The following is a 26,459-nucleotide window of genomic DNA, read 5'->3' as shown; positions in this document are numbered from 1 at the left end:
GACTTTGATCATGTCATTAAGCCACACTTCAGTCCTCTCACTCTCACCTCTGAAAGCATTGTGAACACACCTCTGAAAATTTTCACACCTCTGAAAGCATTGTGAAGAATGATAACAGGGATTTGGTGACAAAGGGAAAATGGATCACTGAGCTTATATCAGCAAAACGAGTCACTTCAGGCATTAGAAGAACAATGCCACCTTGATTATGCAAAAGAGTTAGACAGCCTCTCCCAGATCATTTCCTATGAGATCATACACAGACTTGGAAACAGAGGGGACTGGTTTCAGGAAGTTTGGAAGCCTTTTATGGATTATATTAACAAGGCACAGGCTGTTCCCAAAAAGTGATTGTACATCAAATTCCAGTACTGCCACATGCCCTTGGTTGGAATGACTTTAGCGTATATGATAGTGCTAATAAACACCAGAGAAGCAGCAACTCTGTCATTCAATCCCTGTGATTTGCTTTTTTATTATTATTATTTTTGAAAGGAAGGGGTACTAGTTATATTTTTCTAGGTGTGGACAGCATTCAGTTAAAAAAAATGTAGATTAAACAATATGTAAAATAATAAAATTCAAGAAAAAATGTTGAAATTAGTAAATGACTGTTAGTTTTGACTAGTTTACAATGAGATATTTGTTAGGTTCCCTAAGCTTTAAAGCATCCTATAGAGGTTAGCCACAACTTTGTAAAAAGCTAGATAACTGTCTTACATAGGCAGAAAAAATGCTACACTACAAGATTTTGGAATGATATTCAATTAACTATTAGAGGCTCATTTTGACTTTTCCTCTACAGTAAGTAATAGAAAAATGTCTATACGAAACCACATCCATGTTCGAAAAAGAACTTATTTGTGCTATTTGAGATCTTAGCTAATGGATTTACTATCAAACACATTTTTCAGTCAGTTTAATTACCATTCTTCCCCAATACAGAAAGTTAGAAAGAAAATCAGTGACTGCACTCCTCTAAGAATTAATGCTGTGCATTTTCTAATTTTCTGAATTTCACATTTATCTATCATTGCCCTGGCAATGTGTATGAACAAGGCAGATGCCTCATATACCAGGACTGCCCTGTGGTTCCAAGCAGACCCATGAGTCCATAAGCACACCTCTAAGACACTGACTGGAAGTGTCAAGGCATTACAAAGACTCTGCCCTTCAGCCTCTTTAGTGAGGCAATGCAAGGCTTATTCATCCCTTCAGTTTCACGTTAATTCTTCAGTGATGCGTAAATTGTGTGCTGAGCTCTCTAAGGCCTGTGACTGCAAGATGCTGAATTTCACTATGGGAGGCAAGTTAATCTGTTAATTAAACTAGCTAACAATCACCTCCTTTGTAGCATTGATATTACCAGATTTCATTCTCAGTTGTAAGTAATGCAACTTTCTTTTTTTCAAGCAGTGGATCTCAAAGAAAAGTAATAGTCTTCCCTTCTATCTGTAGACAGTAGAAGAGAGAAATGGATAAAGGCAGTTATTTGCCCATACCCAGTCAGTCGTTCAACAGCAGAGCCTCCTGCACCCCAGTTAAGCGCTTCTCTCCACCAGGTTGTCCTTTCTCCTACCACCTGCATAGGTCAAATGTGGATATAGTCTACATGATTGCTGCTGTGGCTGCAGAATCAAAACACTTAGAATAATTATTTCCCTCGGGACATACTGCCATTTATTGTCTGAAATAAGACATCTTTGTTCTTCTTTGGAAAGAAGAGAAAAAGGAGACACCTGAGCAAAGGAATGAAAAATTCACAATACATCAAATACAATTATTTGCTATCTGCTTAATGATAACTCTGTGCCAAATAGGATGCAACAGTTTTAAAGACAGCCATCACCTTTGCTCAGCTTAGGGAATAATAACCCTTGATGCAGTCTCCCAGGAATCCATCCTTAGAGCCTTGTCCATCATTATTTGTAACTAAATAAGTGTTAGAAGGATCCACATCTTTTGTCCTGAAAAAACAAGACCTTTGACCTTAACATTTCTTTGGAAAGTGCTTCAGAGAAGACTGTTACTCTGCAACAATGTTTCCTTCCATTAACATTTCCTCTTAAAATATATGGCCCAAAGGAGGAACACTAGACCTCAAATATACCACAAATATGGACAAGTCTGCCTACAAGCATTTGAAGGCTGGGAATCTGCCCAAAACATTATCCTTACAGAACTAAGCAGCTCTCTGTTAGCCAGCATAGTGAATGACCTCAAAAAATAATTCTGCTTATATGCCTTCACTGGGGCAGCTCACCGACTGCGTAATACGTTGTTTTCCACTGCTTAAGGATAAATTATTCCTGAGGCCTGGAACTGAAGCCTCTACACTTCTACCTGCAAATCAAATATGTGTGGGATCCAAAACTGTCCAACTATCATTAATAGGTTTCTCCTGGTTTTAGCTCCGTCTCCCCTTGCCCTCATCTCCCACCCCAGGCTGCAATAGCCAGAGCTCAGAAGAGCAGGCACATTACGGCTGACCACACAAACTCAGTGTGCTGTCAGGGCTCTGACAAAGAGAGACAGTGGGAGAGGGCTGTGGTGAACTCTAGTTATCACGAAAGGCTGACTAGAAAACTAAGTGGCACTGACGGGCAATATGATTTGAACGCAAGGCTTTGTCTGCTCCTCACTCACTAGAAGCAAATGCAGACACAGCCATCAGCTCTGCCATGTACAGCACTGTGACTTCTTAGGATGCTCACAAAAAAAAAACCAAGATCAAGCCTGTGATACTCCTCGTCCAAGCCCTTGACAGTGGTCCTGACACTTCAGAGAGGTCTTCAGCAAACTCCACCATAAGGCAGATTAGCCATTCAAAGCAAGTCCATTCTTCATCAAAGTTGGCTTCGTCACTTCAGTTTTAAATCCTGTTTAATTGTTTTCCTTAGTGATCACTACTGTAAGTCTGCACTGTATTACTATTTTATAGAAATGTCCCATCCTTTCGGATCAGTGTGGTAATAAAATTTGCTATATGACATAACTTCCACCTGTGTAGTCAGAACAGTGGAGTTCCCTCACTTGGAGCAATTTGCACTAAACTGCAATTTTAAAACAAGTATAGCCTGAGAACATTTATTATTAGCAAGACTCCTATCAAGCATTGAAGCAACAATCTTTTGAAAGGCAAATCTCCTCCCACCTGGCAAGCAGAAATATTTTACATGTACCTATCAAACTAAAACCAGGACACACAGAGAATGTAGTCATTGGCTTTACTAACATATTCAGCAATATTACCTTAATGACATAATAGTCTCCATATTAATAATTTTTCAATAGGAGAAAGACAATTATAGCTGCTGAGCTGAAATAATTACCTGTGTACACAACTGATGTGAGCATAAAAAGATGGTCATGCATATATTTAATGACAAAGACAAATGACAGTTAGTCTTGCCAAAGGAAGAAATGTTCCTTTCCAAATTCACGTAGTGTCCAGGGACCACAAGAGCCACAGCGTGGAAGAATTTCTCTGGTCTAGATTATCAAGCACATACCTACAATCCTTGACATACAAAACACCATCAAAAGGAAATGTCAGGTGGAAGACTCCCACATACCCAGTTTCTGGCATTCAGTTCAACCAAGGACTAGCAGAAAGTATCTTCCCAGTGTGTTAAATTAAGCAGTATACTAACGAGCCCAGAACAGTCTATTTCCACACCAGACCTTGAGTTTTGATGAAAACTAAGCTAAAACTAAAGTGCTTCTCACAATAATAATTCTCAAATGAACAGTAAATACCTTTCTAAATAAAGAAAAACACACAATATAAACATTAATAGTATATCTCACCAGTTACGATGTCCCTGAGCCTGGAAGATGCTGCCTCTTCAGCTCACAAGGGATTCTTCGAGTAACCAAAGGATTACCACAGGCACTGGAAAGACAGAAGTGTTTATGGATGGGAACAAAGAGTGCACAAAAGACAGAAGAGTTTTACAGTAAGGATGATTTAGAAAGCAGAAAATCAGATCTTAATCCTTGCTGTGGTTGCTAGGTACTGTTGTACCACTGACTAAACTGGCTTGCAGCTCCTTAATTTTCTCCAGCAACTCCTCCGTGTGGAACAAGGAAATTCCAACTGAGAACGGGTAGTTCTGGCAAATTCCGCATTATGCATATCTGAAGTCCAATTAAGGGAAAAGAGTGGCTTCCACCTGCAGGGAAAGCTACTCCATGCACCTGATCCATGCTCCCATGACTGTAACCCAACCGCAACGGAATGCAACCCTGAGAACACCTTGGGAAGCATCAGTATCAAACCTGAGAATTTTAATAGCTGAACTGCAGCGATTAATATGGATCCAAACCTGATTATTCCCTCATGATTCATTTTATTAAAAATATCTGAGGGAATTCCCTGTTTGTTTTGGCTGTAGATCAGCATGGTTCCTTGATTGCTGGCTGCCTCCAGTCAAAGATGCAAAAATGTTTGGCTTTTTCCGCATAGCCACTGCAGTGCATTTACAAAGTTTTCAGTGGCAGCTTGTTTGTCTTTACAGGTACTTAGCCACTTTGTGACTGTTAAAGCAATAGAACAACCACCTCCAATTAATAGCCAGGATAAATGATAACAGTTTGGGCTGTGTGTGGTTAAGACTGGAAATTGCCTCTGAGAGATGCCTCAGCAGGAGGACTGGAGGGAGTTGCTTGGGGAATAGACTTGGAAATCCCACGTGGAATGAGGCAAACCAGCTGGAAAACTGCTCAGGGGCGCTAGGGGCTCCTGTTCTCTTTCATCCATAATGGTGGCAAAAAGACAAACTTCAAATGTCTGTACACACAAAAGACAAAAGGCTGGTATCTTAAGGTCCAAAGCACCTTTATTTTTCTAGTGAAGAAAGATATCTTAAAAATGAGCTGGCTTCACAAGCAACCTTTAATTAGACAAATACAGAGTTTACCTTTCTTCTCCACTTAATCAACACAATCAGCATATGTGTTCAAGAGTATTAGATTAACCAGCTTGAGCAGGAGATTTGACTAAGCTCTGCAAGACCACCTTGAAAATTATATGATGCTTCTTTCAGTGATGGTGCGTATTTTTGCACTGTTCTTCTTAATCCATAAACAGGGGGTTTGTGGGGTTGTACTTATCTTAGAGGATTTGGGGGGCTTTGCTTATAATCCTATACTGCCTGTCAAATGAGGTTTTATTAAGATAGCATGTGATGGAAGGATGGGGGAATCAAAATCTCAAAAATACAGTACTGTGCTCCACCATGACTGAACACAACTTGTACCCTTATTGTTTTACCAAAAAAAAATGAAACACTTCTGTTGGTCCAAGAACTGCCAAGACAGAAAATAACAGCCACGTCCAGCTGAGGCAGCAGTTCCTGCAATAAACTACTCTGGACCTTCCTAAGACAGCATTGCAGTAAGTGCTGAAGCACCCCATGCTTTCGGTGGTGCACCAAATCCTGCATAGCTAGGTAAAGGAATACAGATTCTCTGAGCATCACAGAGGTCCAGGTTTCTGGATTATCTCAGCTTCAGTAAAGCTTCTATTAAAAGCAATAGCAGTTGAATCTGCTAATCTGGAGAAAAATCTAGAGCCATCTTTGCACCAATAAAATACAAAAATACTCTGGTCATTTGTAAAATCCAAGGACTGACATGGCTCTTAAGAGTCATGCAACTTCCCTAAGTGATCCAGTTCTTTCAAGAGTAATTCAGCTTTTGCATTACCTGCTTTACATAGTTCACTCTAGCCATGAAATACAAAAATGCACTATCATTTACATATGATGAGGAAAATGAAATCTGAAGGTGCAATATAGCAGAGCTAAGCAGCATTAACTTCTGGAACTTCCTGGTTGCTGAGATATTTCAGAGATAAAGCTCCAAAGGTGGACATTAGTCTTAATCAGAAGAACATCTAATTTCCATTGCTTTCATTTAGGCTTGTTTCCTGTGATATGTTAACGTCAGCACCTCATTCTTAAGTGCCCAGATTCACAAGGTGCTTAAGCATGCTCCTAACCAACCAAACAAGATTACTCACCTACTTAAAGTTAGGCACACATTTGTTGAGGCAGAGCCAAAATATACATGCACATACATATACCTGACCACGTATATATTTTTCTTCCATAGGCGGTTTTTGTTCTGTAGTCCAAAATGCAGTAGCAAATATATATATATATATATAATAAAGTTGCATTATGCCACATCTTCAAGAATTCCTCAGTAAAACTCAGTGACAAAGTTAACATATTTTACATAATTTAGTTTCTAGTTACGATGGAATTTGTAGTGCAGAACATCTGTATTGTGCCCTCAAAGATACCAAAACGTGAATTCTCTTCTAAAAAGCAACAATAATGAAACATCTCTCTGAAAGACCTTGCAAATTAGTGACCACCAATGACTAGGCAGGATATGAAGCAGAAGAACAGTTTAACCACTTGTAAATGTACTTTTACTGCTTCATACCATATAGCCTCTAAAATATTAAATGCAAGATACATCATCAACAAGTTAGTTTGCTGGAGGATGAACAAAATTGATTAGATTTACACAATCTCTGGATGCCATACCTACTGAAAAGCTGAGAGGGCTTCAAAAAATTATCTTGCATTTCTTTCCTAAATAAGGCTAAACTATGAGACAAATGGATTTCCCTATCTATTTCTTCAGTCTTTCCTATAGTCCATCTCACCAGTATACATACTTACATACTGACCAACTATGAACAAAACTAAAATTACCAGGCTGGAGAAATAGAGGAATGGGTACAAAACCCAAACAGCAGAAGAATATAAACTTTCTCTTCCTCTTCATGTGATGAGTACTACCTTTCTTCCATAATTTTACAGTTAGAGATAGCTAATTCCAAACACAGAAGCAGACCATTTATATTTTTATAAGCAAACTATATCTTTGTTTTTCCATTGTTCTTTTCCAAGATTAAATTACGTTCTTCCTAGGAAGGAGGAAATGGTCATTTTCCAGAAAATAAAGCCATTACAGCTTAGATCACAGAGCATCAATCTATCACAGTCTAATATTTTTGAGAAGTTCATTCCATTTCAATTTTATTTGACTACTATGATATGCAAGCTGGCTTCTCCAGCATAGTCTCCCTTCCTCACAAATAAATAAATGGTACACTATAAAATAATTAAAAAAATAAATAGTCTTCTGAGCTAGTCCTTAAAACCCTAGGGTGCCTGTAAATTGTTCAGATTAACTTAGAGCATGACATTTTAATGATTTTTAGGCCATTTGGGTGACATGAATGAACATGAGATCTCGTTTACTGTTACACTGATTCTTATTTTATATCAGCACAACCCAACTTGCATGAGTACAGGACATGCAAAATCAGGCCCGAGCTCTTAAGAAGAAGAGCTGCAGGGCTTCACACACATCCCATTTCACAAATACTGCGGCCTAGGGACTGGCCCCTTCCCACGTTGGTACATAATAGGATTAAGATGCTACGTGTTGATTGGAAAGTAGGCTGAGGCACTGGAGTCTCTCTAAGCAGGGGAATCCTACTGGGCTTGTTCTGTGGTTTTAAACATGGGAAGGAAAACTTAAATGATAGATCCTGCAATAGCAAACAAAAACGATGGCACCAAGAACTACCTAGTTTCTCTCTCTTAGGAGGGGATTAGTCTTCTTTTCTATAACCCAGATAAGGAAAAATTTGAATTTTTGTTTGGCCAAAACGCTGAAGACAACTCCCCCATTATGGCATAAGCATTTGAATGTAGAAAACAAACTTAAATTTCTGAATATCCTTGGAACCCTTGTCCAGGGCTACAGAGGCAGGCAGCATGAACAGCAGCCAAGCAAGTCATCAAAACCACATCAGGTATGGCATTGATTCAGAGGAAAGCAATATATGTGCTAAATCACTCTATTTTAAAGCAATTCCAGCTGCAGGCATTCCCTGAGAATTCCCTGGCCTGGTTTTATCCAGCTTCTGTGGTCAAAAGACCTGATAACCCAAGTGGACCTAGGCTGTAGACATTTTAAATGAGGCAAATGAAAAAAATATCTTCCAACACCAAATTGAAATGCTCAATAGGGTAGTCATCCTTGGATGCAAATCCCCAACTCTTTCATATCACCAGCTTGGAAACAGATGATGACAGAAAGGTGAAATATGCTGCAGCTTATGCACTTTCTCATGTGCTTTTGAAGATCCTCCTCAAGATGTCATTTTTCACAATATTTATATTATGACTGTTTGAAGGAACACCGTTAAAATAGCAAAACAGCAATTCCGCCTGCAACAACAATGTATTTGCTTTAACACTTTTATCTTACCTATTAAAATAAGTCCTTTAATTTCTGCTCCAACAGCATTTAAAGAGACCTGAAGCATGTTTGCCTGTTACCTCAAGAAAAGTAGCATTTTTTCTTCTCCTGTATTTTTCATCACTGATGTGAAAAGGCACAATTAGCCATAACCTAGCCTGAAGTACAGCTCTTAGTCCCTTTCATAGCTCATAAATTAAGCTGAATTTCTGACAATTTGAGTTAACAGGACAATAATGATAATAGTATGCCATATCCAATTATGTAATGGGCGAAAAAGCAATATGTGTTGTGTTGTTTCCTTGTCAATCTACAAAATACCATATGTGCATTGACACTGCATGTATAGGTAGAAACCTGTGTAATAATCTCTGATCAGACATTTTTGTTAGAACGCCCACCACCCACCAACCCAACTGCCTTTATCAATTATAGTATCAATCATCAACAAATATCTGCATTTAAAAAAAAAGAAAAGGATAGCTTTTTTGAAGGAATCTTTAAGTCTCACTCCACAGAAGGTCATGTCCTATTTTACACATTTTTTCCCCTGACATTTTTGTTTCATGTTTTTATTTGTAGGAGACAAAGATAGAGATTCTGTACATTTTTGTGGGACAACTGTATTTCGCAGCCAGCCAATTTCTAAGCCAGTATCAGCAGTGAATTTATAGCTCAAAGGAAAGAAAATTCTGAAGAGACAGGGTTTTGTGGGAGGGAGGTTTTGTTTGGTTTTGTTGTTTAAATCTGCAAAGCTGTTTTTGACAAGTTTGTCATCAGGCTTATAAAGGAAAAGTGGAATTTAAAGCATCATCTGCTCTAGCACCCAGTCACACCTTGCTGAGCCCCTCACCCATACTATCACTTCTGTCTCTATAGGTATTCCTACCTTGGTACATAGTTTCAGATTTAATCAGTGCCCTCTGCACATTTAAACTGACCATTGGCAATCTACATTATTAAATATACATAATTTTTACTTCACTCCTAATTTGTTTAACTTAATTCTCAAGAGTTTCAGTCTGTGCTGTTGTTAGAACAAAATACACACCAAACAACTTTTTGCCTAGACAGACTTTGCTACAGTGCTGAAATCTAGCCTTTGCTCAAAAAGACACTGGGTTTCTAAAGCAGTGGTCGTCTAACAGGCATCAGGAGGACAATTACAGTCCTGCAAGTGGGGAATGCACTGAGCATCAAATACTCAATGCTAGCAAATGCTGTGTTGACAGCAGGCACCCAGCATAGCATCAGGACATCACCTGCAGGCTGAGAGCTGGGTGGGACTGAAGGACGTCGGCAATACGGAGGTATAACACATAACAAAGCTGTAAAAGCCATGCATCTAGGAATAAAAGCACATCCCAAGATAAGGCAGCAAACTGATGGCAAAGCCTTACAACTTGTTGCTCAAGAGTGAGCAGAAGAGGACAGCTAGACAAGCAGCCATGACAGCAAGTGCAGTGACGAGCATGTATTAATGGATGTTCACACTCTCTGGCTGAGACCGCTCTGGCCTCAGCTCATTCCCATGCGCTGTGGTGAGGCAGCCAGCAGTGAGTCATTTTTCCTAAGCATAGCTCCTGATCGATCCTAGCAGCCAAGCATATACATGAGCATGCAGGACATGCTCCCTTGCCCTCTAATCCATCCTTTTTCACATCGGTGCCCAGTGCAAGGAAAGCCCATGGGGCAGCGTCTCCTCATGGCCAGCAGGACCGTGACACCCACTGTGCCAGTACCCCACATCCTGCTTTTCTACCTTTGGCCAGCTTTGGTTCTGTGCTAAACACCAACTCCAGCAGGACAGCTTCTGTAGCACTTCCAGAAAATGCATGCACGTGCCTTTCTATAGACTACAAACCAGAAGTAGGCACTTCTTTCCTTGTTTGGCTGCTGAAGATCTGCTGCTTTTAAAGCACCCCCTTTAATTTTTACTCCTGTTTCTGAAAGCAGCACAATTCTGCATTAGCTAAACATTTCACAGAGAGCCAGCACATCCCTCAATCACTGCCCATAAATGTAAATTTTTATAGCTCAATGTTATTTAAGTCATACCAGTGGCTACAGTGTAAATCATACCCTCCTTTGTGAACTGAGGTGCTTCTCAAAGACAAATTTCACTGTTTTCTTCAGACTGGTACAGTTCACATAACATATAAATGAAACATTGGAAGATCTCAGAGTATAAAGATGAGAAAGTCTCTCTCACAGAATCCCACAGTTCCAGGGAAAATCCAAAGGCAGGCACCTACAGCAACCAGAAGCAACTCAGACACTGTTCATGCAAAAGAGGGCAGCATATAACAGATATTCTGGACTTAGATGAACCAGCAAATAGTGTCTTGGGAATAGGGGAGGGAAGAAAAGAAAAATAACATTTACCGGAAAACAGATCTACTGAAGCAAGTTTGTTTTGAGACACTGTAGTTAAAGCATGTTTGGGAAAAATTAATGAACCATCTGAAAAAGATGCAGTGTTTTCTGTTGGTACTGCTTTTTTTTGCTTTTTTTTTATTATTATTTGGTAGGAGTCTACTTTATTCCACAGATTTTAAGACATGTTTAAGATTCCATAGGTTTAGTATTACATCAATAATGGTTCATAATGAAATTCCAGGCAGTAGCAAAAAAGAGATTTTGTGATAGAACTGCACAAGATATGGATATGGGGCCCTTTGTGCAGATTTACTGATAGGAATGTTGAATGTAGGTTAAAATAACATAGTTGTCTGGCTCACTTGTGTGTGCTAAAATGTCATGTGACAGAGCACAAGTTATGCTATTACTTGAATCTTTTTAAAAGTTAATCTAATTCTGCCCTTTACTGGATTTTTCAAAACATTTGTCATTTAGTACAACTCTATTTATCATTTACTACTGTAAAAACTATTTTTCCTATATTCACATCCCATCCATCTCCATGATGAATAATATTTCAATGGTTTTATCAGCATGCTTGATACTACTTGGACTGTCAGATTGTTGCCCTTCCAAGCTCAGCGTGGCAGAGTGGACAAAGCAGTTGGCTGGCATCAGCTCCACTTTGGTGTTGAAGCTCAAGTCATTTTTCCTTTTTGTACTTCGGTTTCTCAGATTGACAAATGGGAAAACAATACCAAGCTCCTTTGTAAAGAACTTTGAGATCAACACATGAAGAGCAATGCCTAACAGCTAGATCTTTATGCTATTTTACCTTATAGAATGAAGGTCTGTTTTTAAAGATTGCTTAAAAAATAATTAGAAAGGAAGTATCATCTTACAGCTACATAGGACCAAAAGTTACTGAGACTACCTGTCCATTCTTTGCAGGTGGATAACTCAAGTCTGGGGAAGACGACCTATCAGAGCCCAAAGTGAGATAAACTGTCTTCAGCAGATAGGAACTTTTCTAAACCTAAAGACATTCACTGTAACAACACTCAATTTGGGACTAAAAGAGAGTTTGGTATAGCATCTCAAATCATTGCTTTTTCAGATCCCCACCAATACTGCTGTTGGAAATAGTTGTTCACTTTCATACTACTATGTTAAGGGCAGGAAAAGAAAGCAAAACATTACAGAAATACTGAAAAGAATGTCAATGGAACAATAAATTAAAAGAACAACCTTTACTTTAAAATGCAGGATGGGTCTATGTTGTCAGATCTGTGATAAATCATGAATAAGACCAGGCTGACATTTGAGGACCAGCATTAAAAATAATAATAATGATTGAATGAGTTGCTGAAAGTCTCATCCTTTGAATACAATAATGTTTCTTTTGGGTCACCAACACTCCATCTTGCAGTGATGTTGGAAGCATCAGACAGACCTGTCCTCACAGGCATTTCCGGCACATAGGGTCCTGACAATGCTAACTAGATTTTCACAAAATAAGGTCCTTCCACTCAGAGAAATTCTCATTGTCACTGAGTTGGGGGAAGCACACAACCCAGCCTGACATATTGGTCCAAATCCCACAGCTCAAGCTCCCATAGAATTCAACTCCTGTTGCACTTGAATATCGCACACAGCTCTTCACAAGTTGGCTTATTGTATATAGACATAAAAGAGGAACTAACCTGAGCACTGAAACAGGCTTCTGATATAGAAAAAGTTGTATGGAGGACAGCAGAAAGAAAAACACAGTGGATCCCATCTTCAGTTCTTTGAAGGTCACACTTTCATTTTAGCTAAAACTGATACATAAGAGTTAACATCTGAATCTTCTGTTAAGCTTTTAATTAGTGCCTTGCTGGTTTGTGCAGTCAAACTAAAAGTATGTTTAAATGAAGTTTTTCAAAAGATCTCAATGATTTTGGCTGCCTGTGTTAAGTTACTGCAATGGCATTTGATTTCCAGGGTAATGACAGCCAGGTCTAAAATATCCTAATTGGACATCCAAGAATCAAGGCATTTCAAAAATAACTTGGGAAAAAAAATGCCCTTTGTTTTGGCCTCTTTTCCTTGACAGAAAGAGTGTCCATTTGCCAAATTAAGTAAGGAGAAATATGAAAGCACAAACAGAACTTTGACCTATCACAAGAGCCAGACTATTGTTTTACATTGCATGACTGTCTATGACAGTATAAAATGTGAACTTAGCAAGACTGTTTGGGAGCTTTCAATTATGCACACACTCATTCTGGCAGGGTCAAGATTTTTTGTGTTTTGTTGTTGTTCAACTGGTCCATTTTACTTTAGAGGAATGGTGAATTGATTAAACCATCATAATTTCTGTGCAGAGTTCTCAAATCTGCCAACAACTACAAGCTGAAATAAGTAGGTCTGAAACATTTCTATATTAGAATTACACTCTACTGCACCACTTATCGTTGTGTTCAATTGGAATCAATCTAAAGCATCAGGCACACTAGAACATGCAATGGAAACACTCTGCGTGTACAGACTAAATGTTTGTACTGGGTTTACAGACATCTAGTAGCCTAGGGTACTAGACATCCAAAAAATGGTGCATCACAACCGGAGATTATTGCTAAAAGCAGTCAACAGCCAAAAACGGTGTGGCTGCCAAATCTGAGAATGGACAACTGGATAGGCGAGAACCTTCATCATCAACTTCAACGGGGCCAGAAACTCGGCATCAGTTTCTCACAAATTAACTTTCACTTTTCTTAGAAATCACTGGAATAGTTTAATTTCTTGACTTTAAAGGAATTGTGAACAATTACTATGACCATATTTTTGAAGTTTTTTTTTTGAAACAGAGAACTTGGTTTTGAATAAAATCTAAAAAAGTCTAAATTCCTTGATGTTTCATAGACAAACTATTTCATGATGTTTGAAAACTCCCTGAAGACCTTTCATCAGACCCTTCATCTTGCGACTACCGAGGATCAGTGCTGCCAAATAACACCCTTACATCTTTGTTTCTGTAAAGCAGCCAGGACCATCCATGCTATGGAATGGATGTAAAGGACTTCCCTGCTCCACGGAGCCCCAGACTCCAGCTCTATTAATCCAACTACAGCTCCTTGGAGGAATCCTTTACATTGGAAGTTATGAAAATAAAGGTAAAATATACGCTTACACATCATAAAAGTGAGGTCTTGTTCCATTTTAGACTACAAGATTAAAAAAAATATGCCATGAACAATAAAATGGAACGTACAAACCCCTAACCAATAACGGGTTATGCACCATGGAGCTGTTTCTGGTCAACTTTCCTCATAAAAAATGAAAAATTCGTCTGAAATGCACAAAGTCAGCATTTCTGATACTTGTCAGCTTCCCTATACCCTTTCTTTATGCAGCAGACATATTAGTTTTTTTCCAGCTGACAAAAAATAATGCCTGTCAAGATCATCATATGTTCACATGTGACTAGCCTACTAACCTTGAATCATGTTTCTGGTATTCCCTTTCCCAATTCCTGTGTAAATTATGATAAAATCCTCAGGCTTACTATGCCTCAGTCTCTTCTGTGGAATCTGAACAATACTTTCAGTGAGGTTTGGCACAAAACTCAGATTTGCGAAGATCCTTGGGACCTTTTATATCAAAAGTATTTTTACATGTAACGGATTATTAGTGACATTTTACCAAATGTAAAGAGACTCAAAATTTGAATGACAAGATAATTCTTATTATAAGCAGCTTTTTAATTCACATTTAACCTTCAGCAAACTAACAGTCTTCCTGAGAGCATGTTGTCAGCTTTAACTTCAGATTCTAAAATTTCTGGGGACATTTACTATTCCAACAAAAATTCCTCGATATGCCGCATACCTTCCATAGCACCTACCAATACTTTGTATCAAAACTAAACCCTTACCTCTAAAACAGTTTATATGAATATACATGCACACTAACAGTTGATTCAAAGAAAAAAAAAAAAGAGTAATTTCAATAGATAAATAAGCCTCAGCTTACTAGACACTGATTATCTGTTCAAGGAAAATGTTTTCTTCTCTTGGAAGCTGAGCTATTCCTCAAATTTTTCATATTCAAGGGACCCTGACAGCTTCTCTTACTTTTCTGCTTTTAAGACAATACAGATTGACCTTCAACTTTCACACTAGCTTGAAGCAAGTAGGAAGTATCTTCCTAGACCATGAAGTCTTTCCCTGCACTGTAGAAAATATATCTTTTTAAATGAAGTTGTTGCTCAACTGAGTTCACTCTGCCCAGCAAGGAACTCCCAATGGGAAAGAAAACATTTTCATACTGCAGGGCGATGGGAGGATTATAATTGCAGCTACATCTCTCTACATAATAATGAATATGAGACAACAAAACCTCCCTCGTGGCAGGAGGTACAGGATTGCCCCATGGCTGAATGAGCAGCAACACTGCTGACCCAATCCTCAGTTTATATGCATGCAAAACAGAGCCTGACTGGGCATGACAAAAAGAACATGAATAATTCACAGCAGCAGTATTCAATGTGAAACAGCAAAGGGCTCTCCCAGAGAGGACAGCCACTCTACCATCCTCTGATCCTGCAGCCATTACAGATTAAATGTGCTGCAAAGCTGTCTAGCAAGCTCCTTATCGTTCACATGCCTTTTTGCCCCTAATTGCACTCCCTGGTTAGCCTCTGTCTAGCTAACAGGCCTTTCCTTCTTTTGTACGCTTACATCTGTGAACCTCTGATTTCTTGTGAGCAATTGCAAGCCCCTCTCTACAAGTCTATAGTTTCCCAGAGCAGCCACTGTCCTGCAAGCTGAGTACCATCACCCTGAGGAGAGACCCAGCCCATTTCCCAAATGTGCTAGCCACTGATAAAAACAATTCACCTTTCAAATGAAAGGCAAAGGCCCTTTCAGCAGAGGAATAGGTGCCTCCTGCAAGAGGGATCCCAGGTTCTGAATCTGGAGACAGCAACAATGCCTCTATTTCCCTGGTGTGTGTACAAGAAGAGGTGTAGTTCATATACCTGTATGCTTAGTGCTTACTGTTGGCCAGAACTGTTCTTCCAGGGTCACCCTTTCTGCTTAACTCTGCCCAGGCTGTATATAGGCATTCCCCTCAGGTACTGAGATACTGTATGTCAGGGAAGAACATCCAACCTTTCTATTCAGTCACACCCAAACCGTCACTACCACCACAGGCATCAGCCAGTTTTCAAAAATATGAAACCTAGCCATATGCCAAAGGGTTCAGAAGAAAACTTAAAGGTAGTGTGTCGAACTGTAGGCAGCACTTTATCCATTGGATTACACAGATCTCACAGTGCTTTGTTGTTGCATCTGGGGGGGAAGCAAAACATTTATGCAGCTTTGGTAGAACAATTCTGCTTCTGCCGCCCTAGAGAAGTTAATGTCACATAAATCTGTATGTTTTACTAATGGCATCATATATCTTCCCAGGCATTTCTAACTTACCCTTTGTCGAGCTATCTAGGCATTTATCACATAAGGTTACTCTGTGTCATGTATTAATATTAAGACACTGTGCCTCGTCTTTCATAGGAAAGTACATGTTCTTATCTAAATTGCTGAGACTAATAACTTGAAATATTGTCCCTGCAAAACATACTTGAATGCTGTATATTCAGATAACTAACACTCTTTTTTTCCTCCCCTCCCAGTGAGCGAACATAAATTAAGTCTTGACAGGAATTAACCCAATAAGCTGCAGTCCCAGTTTGGAGGCAGGGAAGAAGGATGTACTGTAAGAAGGAAACTCCTGCCTCATCTGACTGGGTCCACATGCCGCACCAGGCAGGGCTCACAAGGACAGTACGGTCTTTTAGTTCCCCAGCACATCCATGCCTGCAGAAATGTGCACTAGGAAACAGCACTTCCTTCCCCCTGGAAGTTTCTTCATCACCAGTGAACAGTATTGCACATTGCTCAATCCATTTAGTTGAGTTTGTGCTTTGAAACTTGGGTACATGACAGTTAAGATTGTTTTCAGCTGATAACTGGCCTAAGGATGCCCCTTTGCTTATTACTTCTTTGATCCAGATAAGCATTTGGCTGTTTAATCAGCTGCAAAGATAAAGCAGAAAAAGAGAACGCTCCAAAGCCTTACAACCCCATGTACTTAATTTTAGCCTAAAAATAATTTCTGGGCAGAAAGAAAATTTAATTAACTCTTTTCTATAAAAGTGTATGGTAAGATGTGTAGCAAGATCTTATGCATTCCTTTGAAGTTTGTCATACATTCCTGAATACCTTTGACAGTCTAAGAAGTTATGTGTCTGCTTCTGATTAGATAATTGAAATAAATCTACACCAAATAAATTCAGATCTCTTAAAATAAACTGCAGAGGTACGTAAACTTTGCAAAATGCATGTAGTACTTCAACCAAAAGGCATTTCTGCAAAAATCAGCTATCAAGAAGGAATTCATTTCTTTATTTCCATGTGTGCAGACTGCAGTTAGTATCCAAGTTTTAATCCAGGTTTAATTCTAGTCAGCATCAAGTACAGTTCCTACATGAACTGAAAACCACCACAGTAGAAGGAAATCACCTTTTACACTTATTGCTGTCTGCATTTCACCCCTTAGCATTAAACGTTCATTAAAATTAGAAGATACTGGTGTCAGGCACACCAAGTCTAGCAAACATTTGTCCACCACTTCAACTTGAGACTACACTGCCAAACCTGGATGACAATACATAGGGAAGACCACCCTACGTAATCAATCTCCATTCATTACACCCAGTCCAGCAAGCCACCAAAATCAATCAGAATCATGTTTTTTCTGCCAGCCTACAAAGCTGGGAAAGGTATATAACATGTTATGTTTGTAACATATACTAGAATACAATATAATACATAGAAGCAGACATTACATAAACTGGAAGATGACAACAAAAGTACATGGCAATACATGAAAAGAAGAATTTGACTGAATACAACTGAGTAGTAACTGGTTAAAGTCACGCAGCTACTGAAGATTCAAAAAGAGCACACAAAACTTTGCTTGAAATACTAATAGTGACCACATAAACCCAAGGAGTGCTGATCGGATGCATCTTATCACATGCTTGCTGCACAGGTCGTCCTGCCAATCATTCTGCTATGGCCTCCTGAAACCACATGCAGGAGGACACACACAAAGAACTCAAGATGTATCATCTTGATAAAGTTCACCCTAAACACACATTTTACAGCAAGAAGGCCAGAGAACTGAACACATTTTAAACTTCTACAAAATGACAGGTCTTGCAAAGATGTCAAGACAACACCATATTTGCAGCTGCCAGAAACATCTTTGGAAACATTATCCAAATAACAGTCACAGAGTGCTGGTATTCCGTTCGTCCTTCTTCCCCAGACACTGGCACTGCCAGGTCCAACAGCACAGCACAGAAAACAAACAAGGCCGCTTTAGGCAGTGGGATGGCAAACAACAAGGGCCCTGTTGAAATCAGTCCCAGACATCTGTCTGCGTGACTTAGGAGCAATTCTGGTCCAAAGCACAGCTGGTGTTGAGGAGATGTACAGAGACTTGTGGAACATCCCAAGGTCACCAGCCCTGCATGAAGGTGCATGAAGTCATAGAACTGATGAAGTGCTTGACATTTATGGGGAGACATCAGGAAAAAGTGATGAAAGATGCAATGGAGAAGCCTAGACAAGCACTTGTTTTAAAATATAGCTTTAAGTCAATTGAGAGTAATTTAAAAATATGTCACAGAGTCCCATCAGGAAGTCAAGCCTCATCCAATTCTTGCGCAAAGAACAGAAGCAGAAATTCTGAAGATACGGTCAAGATAACAAATTTCTACTTTACGCGTGGGTCCATCTCCTTTGAGCTAACCAACATCTACTAATGAAAGCTTACTTCTGAAGCTGCAAGTGATGGCAGATCCACCATCTGTTACTTTGTCCTATTTTGGAGAACAGGGCAGGAAATTTACATTTAAAAAACATATCTAACTTCATTTAAATATACTGCTTTTTTTTTTTCCACCACTGGAATGCATTCATTATTACTGGCTTTTGGTCCATTAAAATACACTATGTTCCCCCCACACACACACACACTCAATCCACTCTTTACCATCAGATATGTGAAATGTTCATGCTAAAAATGAAAAATATGTTTTCCACCAAGTGGAAGTGTGCCACAGCTAACAGAATTGCTGCTATAAGGCTACTAAATATTATCACATCCAAACAAATACAACAGCCTTCAAAATCTGTTACAATTTGTCACCTCCAGTAGTGCCAAGTGCTGATATTTCTGATCTCAGTTTCATAACTATCATCCCAACCACCAGCTCATCTTCTGTTTGCTCCTTCCTACTCTGCCACAGCTTTGTTTCAGACTGGTTCTTTAAAAAACTGCACCCATCTTTCTTGTTTCTCTCTTCTCTATCACTCCTGACAGCTCCACCTTATTGTCTCCCAAACTTGGGGATCCAATGCTATCTTCATCTTTTCTCACCTTTGCTCTCAAATTCAACACTCTCTCATGAATTTCCACTGGCATTTCTCACATATCTGTTCTCTTAGTCCTCAGGAGTATAAATGTAAACTTGAAAAGAAAAAAGAAAAACTTTGCTGATTCACCTTTGTAGCTGCTTTTCTTTGCAACTTTCCATATTACCTGGGATTATAAATGCCACTGCAAAAAGTGTTTCTTCCCCTGCCCTTTTTTCATGTCACATACACTTCTTTAATCCTTTCACAGGCTATCCATCTTGCATTGACAGAATTAAAGCTTTTCTTCCTCATTTTTTTCATCTCTTTCAGTCCCCTATGCTCCATCCCAGTCTTCTCATCAACGTACAATCTCCTCAGCCAACCAAGCCCCCTCACCCAGTTCTGTAAAGAGGGAAAGAAAGCAATGCAGCAATTCCCTTAGACTGATTCATAGCTCCAACAAGGCTGCAAGCCCATCGGCTGCAAAACAAATGGCCAGAAGTTCAGGGACAGGTAACCGTGGAGTTATATCTTCCACCCTGGGGAGCTTCTACCATGAGCCCAGGAAGGAGAGGGGCTGCAAGAGACAGGTCAGGGCTTCCCAATGTTGGATGCCTTCTGCCATGGCATTGAGTCTGCACACAGAACAGCCTGAGGAAACACCACTTAAATTCCTCTGACCTGAGCATAATTTAAATGATAATTTGTTGTCAATTTCCTCCTAAATTTTTTCAGTGTGTAACCGTTTGCACCATTGCGTGCTGAAAAGGCTAATTTCAACCCTTCTCAGACTTTTGTACCACACTACAGATTAACACCAAGATCAAGTTTTAAAAGTACATCAGGTAGTTTTGTTTCTACAGAAACTGTTTGTTTGGACAGTGCCAAAGACTTTGAAATTCAGCAAAAGCAGGGCCTCAATATTCAAGAGGGGCATCTCTGATCAAATACAGATTGCTTGCATGCCTCCCTCTCCAGACTCTATAGATAAAAACGAAAAGCTCTAGTAGCTATGACTAGGATGTGAAGTACAGGGTCTCTTTAGATTCCATAAAAGGAGCCTCAAGGTGACTAGCTGAGGAGGCAACATCTCAAGACAGGTAAGATGGTGTTTAAAGTCACTAGAAAAATATACTAAAATACATCTGCCCTGATTTCTAGAGAAAAGTTAGAACATATACATGAAGCAACTAAAAAGAACCAGGTTTAAGTAATGCCTGCATGTGGCTATAGAACAGTTAATCAGCAGCCACTAATTATGTCTAGTGACAAATATGTAGTGCTAGATTGTAATACTTTATTCCTAAAACTCTAAAGGCAAAATTAATATGAAATGCACAGAGCTCACTGCATAAACTGTAGATTAAAGTGGGTATTAAATAACATTTTCTTGTTCTATTATGTCACTGAGGTACCTAGTGTCTCCTGAAACATTTTGTAATTAGAGTTTATATCATTAGTGGTTATTAAAACAGCTTGATCTTGTTTGGGAGATGCAGCAGAGCAGCACATCTCTCATTTGATGTTGTCTTTCTCCAATTTATGTTAGTGAGTCATTAATGTGACAGTTAAATAGACACTGAATTCCAGCCTAAGAATTTCCATGAAAGCACCCATTCAGAAAAGCCTCCAGTGCATACCTTGCTCATCACTCCCAGCCTCCGGTTCCCTAATGCATAGGACCGCCAAGCCACTTTTCAGTAGGCCGGTATCAGCTTCATGTTCCTCGTGTAAGAACTCATTATTTCCTTATGCTCTATCTCGTGTTTCTTGTCTTTCCATACATCTCTAGACTACTTTTCTGTAAGAACTCTTCCAGACAGAGACTATCACACAGTTTATGAATCACTGTAAGAAAATATTCCTATTAGGGTTTTAATTAAACAAGTTCAGCGCCTTTTACAACAGACTCAAGCTTCAGGTGTGATCAGAAATATTCTAGCATGTCTAGCAGGACTCATGAGCCTAGTGCACATGTAGCCCCTGAGTCAGTTTTTATGTAGCATACCTGAGGGGACTTATGAGCTGAGAGAAAGAAGGAAAGAAACTGCAGGGCACTGTGACATGAAGCAGATGTCACATTTTATTAACAGCATCAAGAGATGAAGAATTACCAAAACTTTATTCTTGCAGTAGTTCATCACCCTGAATGTAAAAATGTGTGTCTAATTTACTTGTCTGGCTTTAGGTTCCAGCTATTAGATAGGATTTTCTCTGGTAGAATCAGAGAGCCTTTTAGTAGCCAATATTTCTCCCTGAGGAGGTACCAAGATTTGATTTTTATTAGTCTTCTACATGGTTCATACACAGAAGATACAATTCCTCATTCCATTTTTCTTGTTCCTGGATATACGATTTTGCTTTTGGCTGCATGACAACAATTTATCTGAATAGACTCCCTTTATTGAGTGATACAGATTGTGCTGTACAGCTGCCTTATCTTCACTGCTCACTATCCCCCCACCATCCTGATCTTTGTATCATCTGTGCCTTTTATCTGAATCATAAGTAGCAGCAGCTGCAGTAACTCCCAGTAGAAGTTCTCCTTAACTTTTGCTCCTTGTTTCACTTTTTCCTGAGGTTTCCAGTTCTGGTGTGTTATCGTAAATACTGTTCAAGAGAGACTAGTATGTCTGATGCATGTTTCCCAAAATCACATCTGAATTCTAGGTGGACCATCTGCTTTAAGGTTACCAAACAGAACTACTGTCAGTAAGAGCCAGGCCTCCCTTGCTAACCCATTCCACTTGAATAATCCCGATGGAGCTGTGGTACTTTTCATATCAGAAAGGAGTGTTTATGGGAGTTCCGGGTTACAGAAGTAGATCCACAGTATATTTTGTTGACCTTGGAATATATCCCACCATTGATTTAGTGTACAAAGCTTCCAAGGCCTACTTCTCCCCACAGTCTGTAAAAACCTTCCAAACCCTTTTCAGTAGGGCACGGGGTAAGGACATCATTCCTGTCCTTAGTTCCAATGTGTAAACTCTTTCTTTTATTTATCAAATGCATGATTTTGGAAATTGATAAGTAACAACTAAGCAAAACCAAAAACTTGTAGGTATGGGACAAGGCAGAGCACAGAGCTTCCAGAACCATTAAGTAAGCCCAAGGAAATCTTTAAAGCATCATTCTAGCAAATAATTTGCAAGTAGGTGGAAAAATGCAAATATTTGATAAATACTTATATTTTTCCCTAAGGTTTCAAAGACAATAATGAAACTGTAAACCTGGACAACCTGGAGCATTCCCAGTGCCAACTGTACTCTCTTAACCTCTACACTCTTAACTCTATAAATGTGTAGCGTATTTGCTGAATAGATATTTATATGCACTTCCTGTTTCAGTGCTAACTTTTTAGTTACTGGAAAAGAACCAGAAGGTCTCCATTCCCTTGGGAATCATTTTCCATTAAAGAGGTTTTAGATAGACTATTTGTTTTTTCAGATTTGGAAAGAAAATCTAACAGAATGTGTATTTTGAGTATTTTTAGTCTTTTTACAATAACAGTCAAGGGCTAAATGGCTGGAAATGTTTGCAAATTTATTTTTTTCTGATCTACCTCATGACACCTGATGATGCTTTGTTCCAATGGAACACAATTTCCTTAGACAAGACCCTGACAGTTTTTTACTTGGCAAAAATAAACAGTTGTAGTTGTTATAAACGAGCAGCCCGGCTTGCGATCTCCCTAGAAAAAGCCAACAGTTGCATGAGCATGGAGTCTGCACACAGCCCTTCCTTCTTCCTAACAGCTGGGCTCTTTCAGGGCAGGGGGGAAGTCTGATAAAAACTTCTGTTTAGCCTATCTTCTTCCAGAAATAAAATTAATTCAATTTCAACACAGCTCATCCAGCAGTCCTCCTAACCACGCTCCCATGAAATTGCATTTTTAAAGAAATAACATGAGTGACAACGATACCAAGCACTAGGGCACCTTACCAGTAATGTGTTCTGCCATGAGGAAAATCAGAGACTGACCTCTGACTGGACAACCAAGTAGCGAGTGAAAGTCTCACTGCTTCATTTTATTACTGCCTTGGGCTTGCCAACCTCAAGAATCCTTGTAGAAAGGATCAAAAACTAAAAACCCTAGGAAGAATGGCAACAAATCAACAGTCTAAAAATAACTTTGCAGGCATTGTTTTAAGAGATCACAGCATTCAGAAACTTTCTCGAGTGGCCAGGATTTCAAAGGGAGGACAAACCGGAGGAAAAGAAGAGGAGTTAAGGTATAGGCTGGTGATTTAAACATCCCCATCTGAACCAATATTCTATCTTTGCTTATGTGAGTAAGGATCCAGGGTAAACTTAATTTTAAAGCATGCATCTGGATTTGTACCAGTGAAAGCAAGAAAAGAATGTCTGCTTTTGGTGAGGTGTGGCTCCTGAAAAACCCTGATTCCACACCCAAATTGTCACTTCAGTTAAATTGTTTCATGATTTTAGCGGTACTTACAGAATTATCAGCACCACATTCAACTGGTAACAGTGGCAGTTTTCACATTTAAAAATCTGCACTGAACTTATATCAGTCATTCAATTAAGCCTTTTTGCTTTGGATTTTCTTTAACCTGCTAGTCACCATAGTATAATTCCTAAAGATTTAAGGAAAAGAGTAACAGTGAAGGAATTAAAGCCTCATGCACTATTTGGACACTTTTAGCAGAGGGCAAAAATTGGTCCAACAATAGAAGTTTCTGCATTTAGAGGAATTAATCCAAATGATACTGTGAAAACAAAAATCAGCAAGTTGCTTCAAAAGAAAAGAAGCCAGTCATATCCTATGTAACCATAGCCACATCTCTTTAAGTATATGCATTAATATAAACTCTTTTCTCTCTGTGGGACCTGCCTGCCTGACTTTATATCACTGTTTCATAGCACCACAGGTTTCATTCTTTCAGCACAACATTGAAAACAACCTCATTGAACACACATGCTTCAGAGGTTACTGCAGGATGACCAGCTGAGTGAATTTGGTACTTATGAAAAATGCTGGACAGGCAGACCTGAAGGTGAAGTCCTCTATTTAGAAGAATTTATAGTAGAGGCTAAGCATTACGGATTTCATTATACTTCCCTAAAGATGTAACTAAATCCTGAGCTATAATCTACTTGTGATTAGCATGACTATAAAAGGGTGTATGGGAAGAATATGTCCTAAAAACTCAATTGAAAAATATTTCCTCAACATTACTTGAATATACTGTTGTGCGTGGCTTAAGTCACAGCAGAGCCGTCAGACAGCAACAGCATTTGGTAACTCCTCTGACATCAGCTGGATCTGACCTTACAATTCTGCATCATGCTCCACGCCATACAGTCTCCAGAACTTCAGATCATGCAGTCTCATTCAGCAACTGTCTCTAAAAATGAGCCATCCAAGAAGAGGTCAGGAACGCATTTCAAAGAGAGTCTGTAATTACAAGCTCCTGGTATGTGTTAATGTTTTTTAGTTACCCAATTCAATGAAAAATTTTTCAAAATCTCAAGTCACCAAAAAAAAAAAAATGGAGATTCAATAAAAGCTTTGGCTAGTGAGAGCTCTTAATTCAAATTTAGGACCTCTCCATGAAAAAGTGAATAGCTTCCCCTTTACTGATCATGCTATGTTAATTGGCACTCCTGGATGGTAAGGCATTGATCCTGCTTTAGCTGAAGTCAATACAATCATGTAAACAGCAGCAGGTCTTAATATGCTTAATATGCTAAGACAAATACCTCAACCCTAATCAAATGACTTCAACAGAGTCCAGTTTTGCCCCCATTGCATAGACATGCTTAAAAGGAAGACGAGCAAATTGTCTGACACTGCCTGCATAATACAAAGCATGCACCACAAGAAGCAGCACTTGCTGAGTTTAGGGATGGTGAAGGAAGTTAACGCCTTTGCATCCTATTAAAATCTCCCTATAATTAACTCAGCACTTTATTTGGACGCACACTGAATGTAATGAATGCAGAAACATTGTATTTGATTCAGACATTTCAAAGTCATATGTTCCTTTCTGCTTTTGGATAGGGGAGAAATAATTTAACAGCAGTCAATCTCATCTTATGTGCAAATTCTTCTCCACATAGACACACACATCCTCTCACCAAATGTAATTTATCTGACTGAACCTAAGCGGATAAAGGAAGGCTTCTAGGGATAGATGAAACCTTCTGTCAGCTGAACATGCACAGTCATGGTGGGGAAGGGTGAGGTAGAAAGACATGCATTTTGACATTTCATCATTTGTCACTTTTTGAGAAACTTGCAACAGACAGGATTTCCGAAGAGACTCATATTCTCCAAATATATAAATTGTAAGACAACTTCAAATGAAAACGTGAGAGAAGTGAAAATAAAGGGATTTCTCCTGAGCCCTGGGCTTACACTACAAAGCCACCAAAATATAATGCTTTCTTATGCCAGCTGAAGTGCCAGACCTTAAAGGTTTTTAATTCTGAACAGTTGCCTCCATGAAACAGCCAACCAGCTGCATTTTCAGCTGCATCTCTTACCAAATTCAAGCCACTGTTTTTTGCCTCAAGGACAGAAATTCTAAGGAGAAAAAAAAAATCTCTCCAATTTATTTATTTTTAAAGAAAAAAGTATAACAGTCAAAGTTATTTTATTTTACAGTGGAAACACAAAATTATATCTTTTCAAGGTATTTCTATGAAAAAACACCAATTGGGTCTACTACATATGCAAAGACCATTTGATTCATTTTAGAATCCAAACTTTTCCATATAACCCTATAAGGCTTTGGGAGAGTACATACTGTTGTGTGGCTTATGGACATACTCCTATTTAAGATGCTGCATGATAAATATTGACAGTGTAGCCCCTCCATACATTAAAGTGCTCAGGACCTTTTAGAAGTCAGGCTTCTGAAGGGACAAGCAAAAACATAAGTCACCAACTACCAGTGGTCCACCCTGTCTTCTTAAACAACCTAAAATACTAAAGAATTTCCCAAAGCACCAAAGGGTTTTATAAGCACAGTCTCTTAAAATCAAACTTTTTATATTGCCTTCTCAAAAGTCTTGCCAATGCTCATATAGGATGGCTGAGGAGAGAATTTAAATTCCCTGGAATTCTTTCACTACTTCAATCCCCAAACCATTCCATCCTCTGCTAATTAAGTGTGTCAAAGGCAGCCTCCAAATTCACTTCAAAGTTATCTTCCATACCCTCAACAGTAAGCTGTTGTAGCCCAAATGTGCTGTTTGCATACGGTTTTACTATAGTGCCTGAAAAGTGAATACCCTCTTCCTAAAGAAGAGATGAATAAACACCTTCCATCAACAGACACGATTCCCACTGGCAAGCTATTCCTTTCG

At 39.1% G+C, this 26,459-nt stretch overlaps 1 protein-coding gene across 36 annotated transcripts in view; it reads right to left on the bottom strand.

Annotated features, from left to right (window-relative positions):
- CALD1 (caldesmon 1) overlaps nt 1-26,459 on the bottom strand; it is a 194,219-nt gene that overhangs the window by 149,023 nt on the left and 18,737 nt on the right. For 18 of the 36 annotated variants that reach the window (XM_040563282.1, XM_040563554.1, XM_040563497.1 and 15 more), the window contains one exon: nt 3,811-3,895. The exons of 11 other annotated variants lie outside the window; for them this stretch is intronic. The gene's annotated coding sequence lies outside the window, so the exon portion shown is untranslated. Of the gene's footprint in view, nt 1-1,849; nt 1,872-3,810; nt 3,896-12,356; nt 12,475-14,131; nt 14,281-26,459 lie in introns of those variants that run through there. 7 more of the 36 variants (XM_040563223.1, XM_040563376.1, XM_040563436.1 and 4 more) reach the window with 4 other exon arrangements.

Source organism: Cygnus olor, chromosome 1, assembly GCF_009769625.2.
Source record: "Cygnus olor isolate bCygOlo1 chromosome 1, bCygOlo1.pri.v2, whole genome shotgun sequence".
NCBI lineage: Eukaryota > Metazoa > Chordata > Aves > Anseriformes > Anatidae > Cygnus > Cygnus olor.
This window is presented reverse-complemented; position numbering and strand designations above follow the sequence as displayed.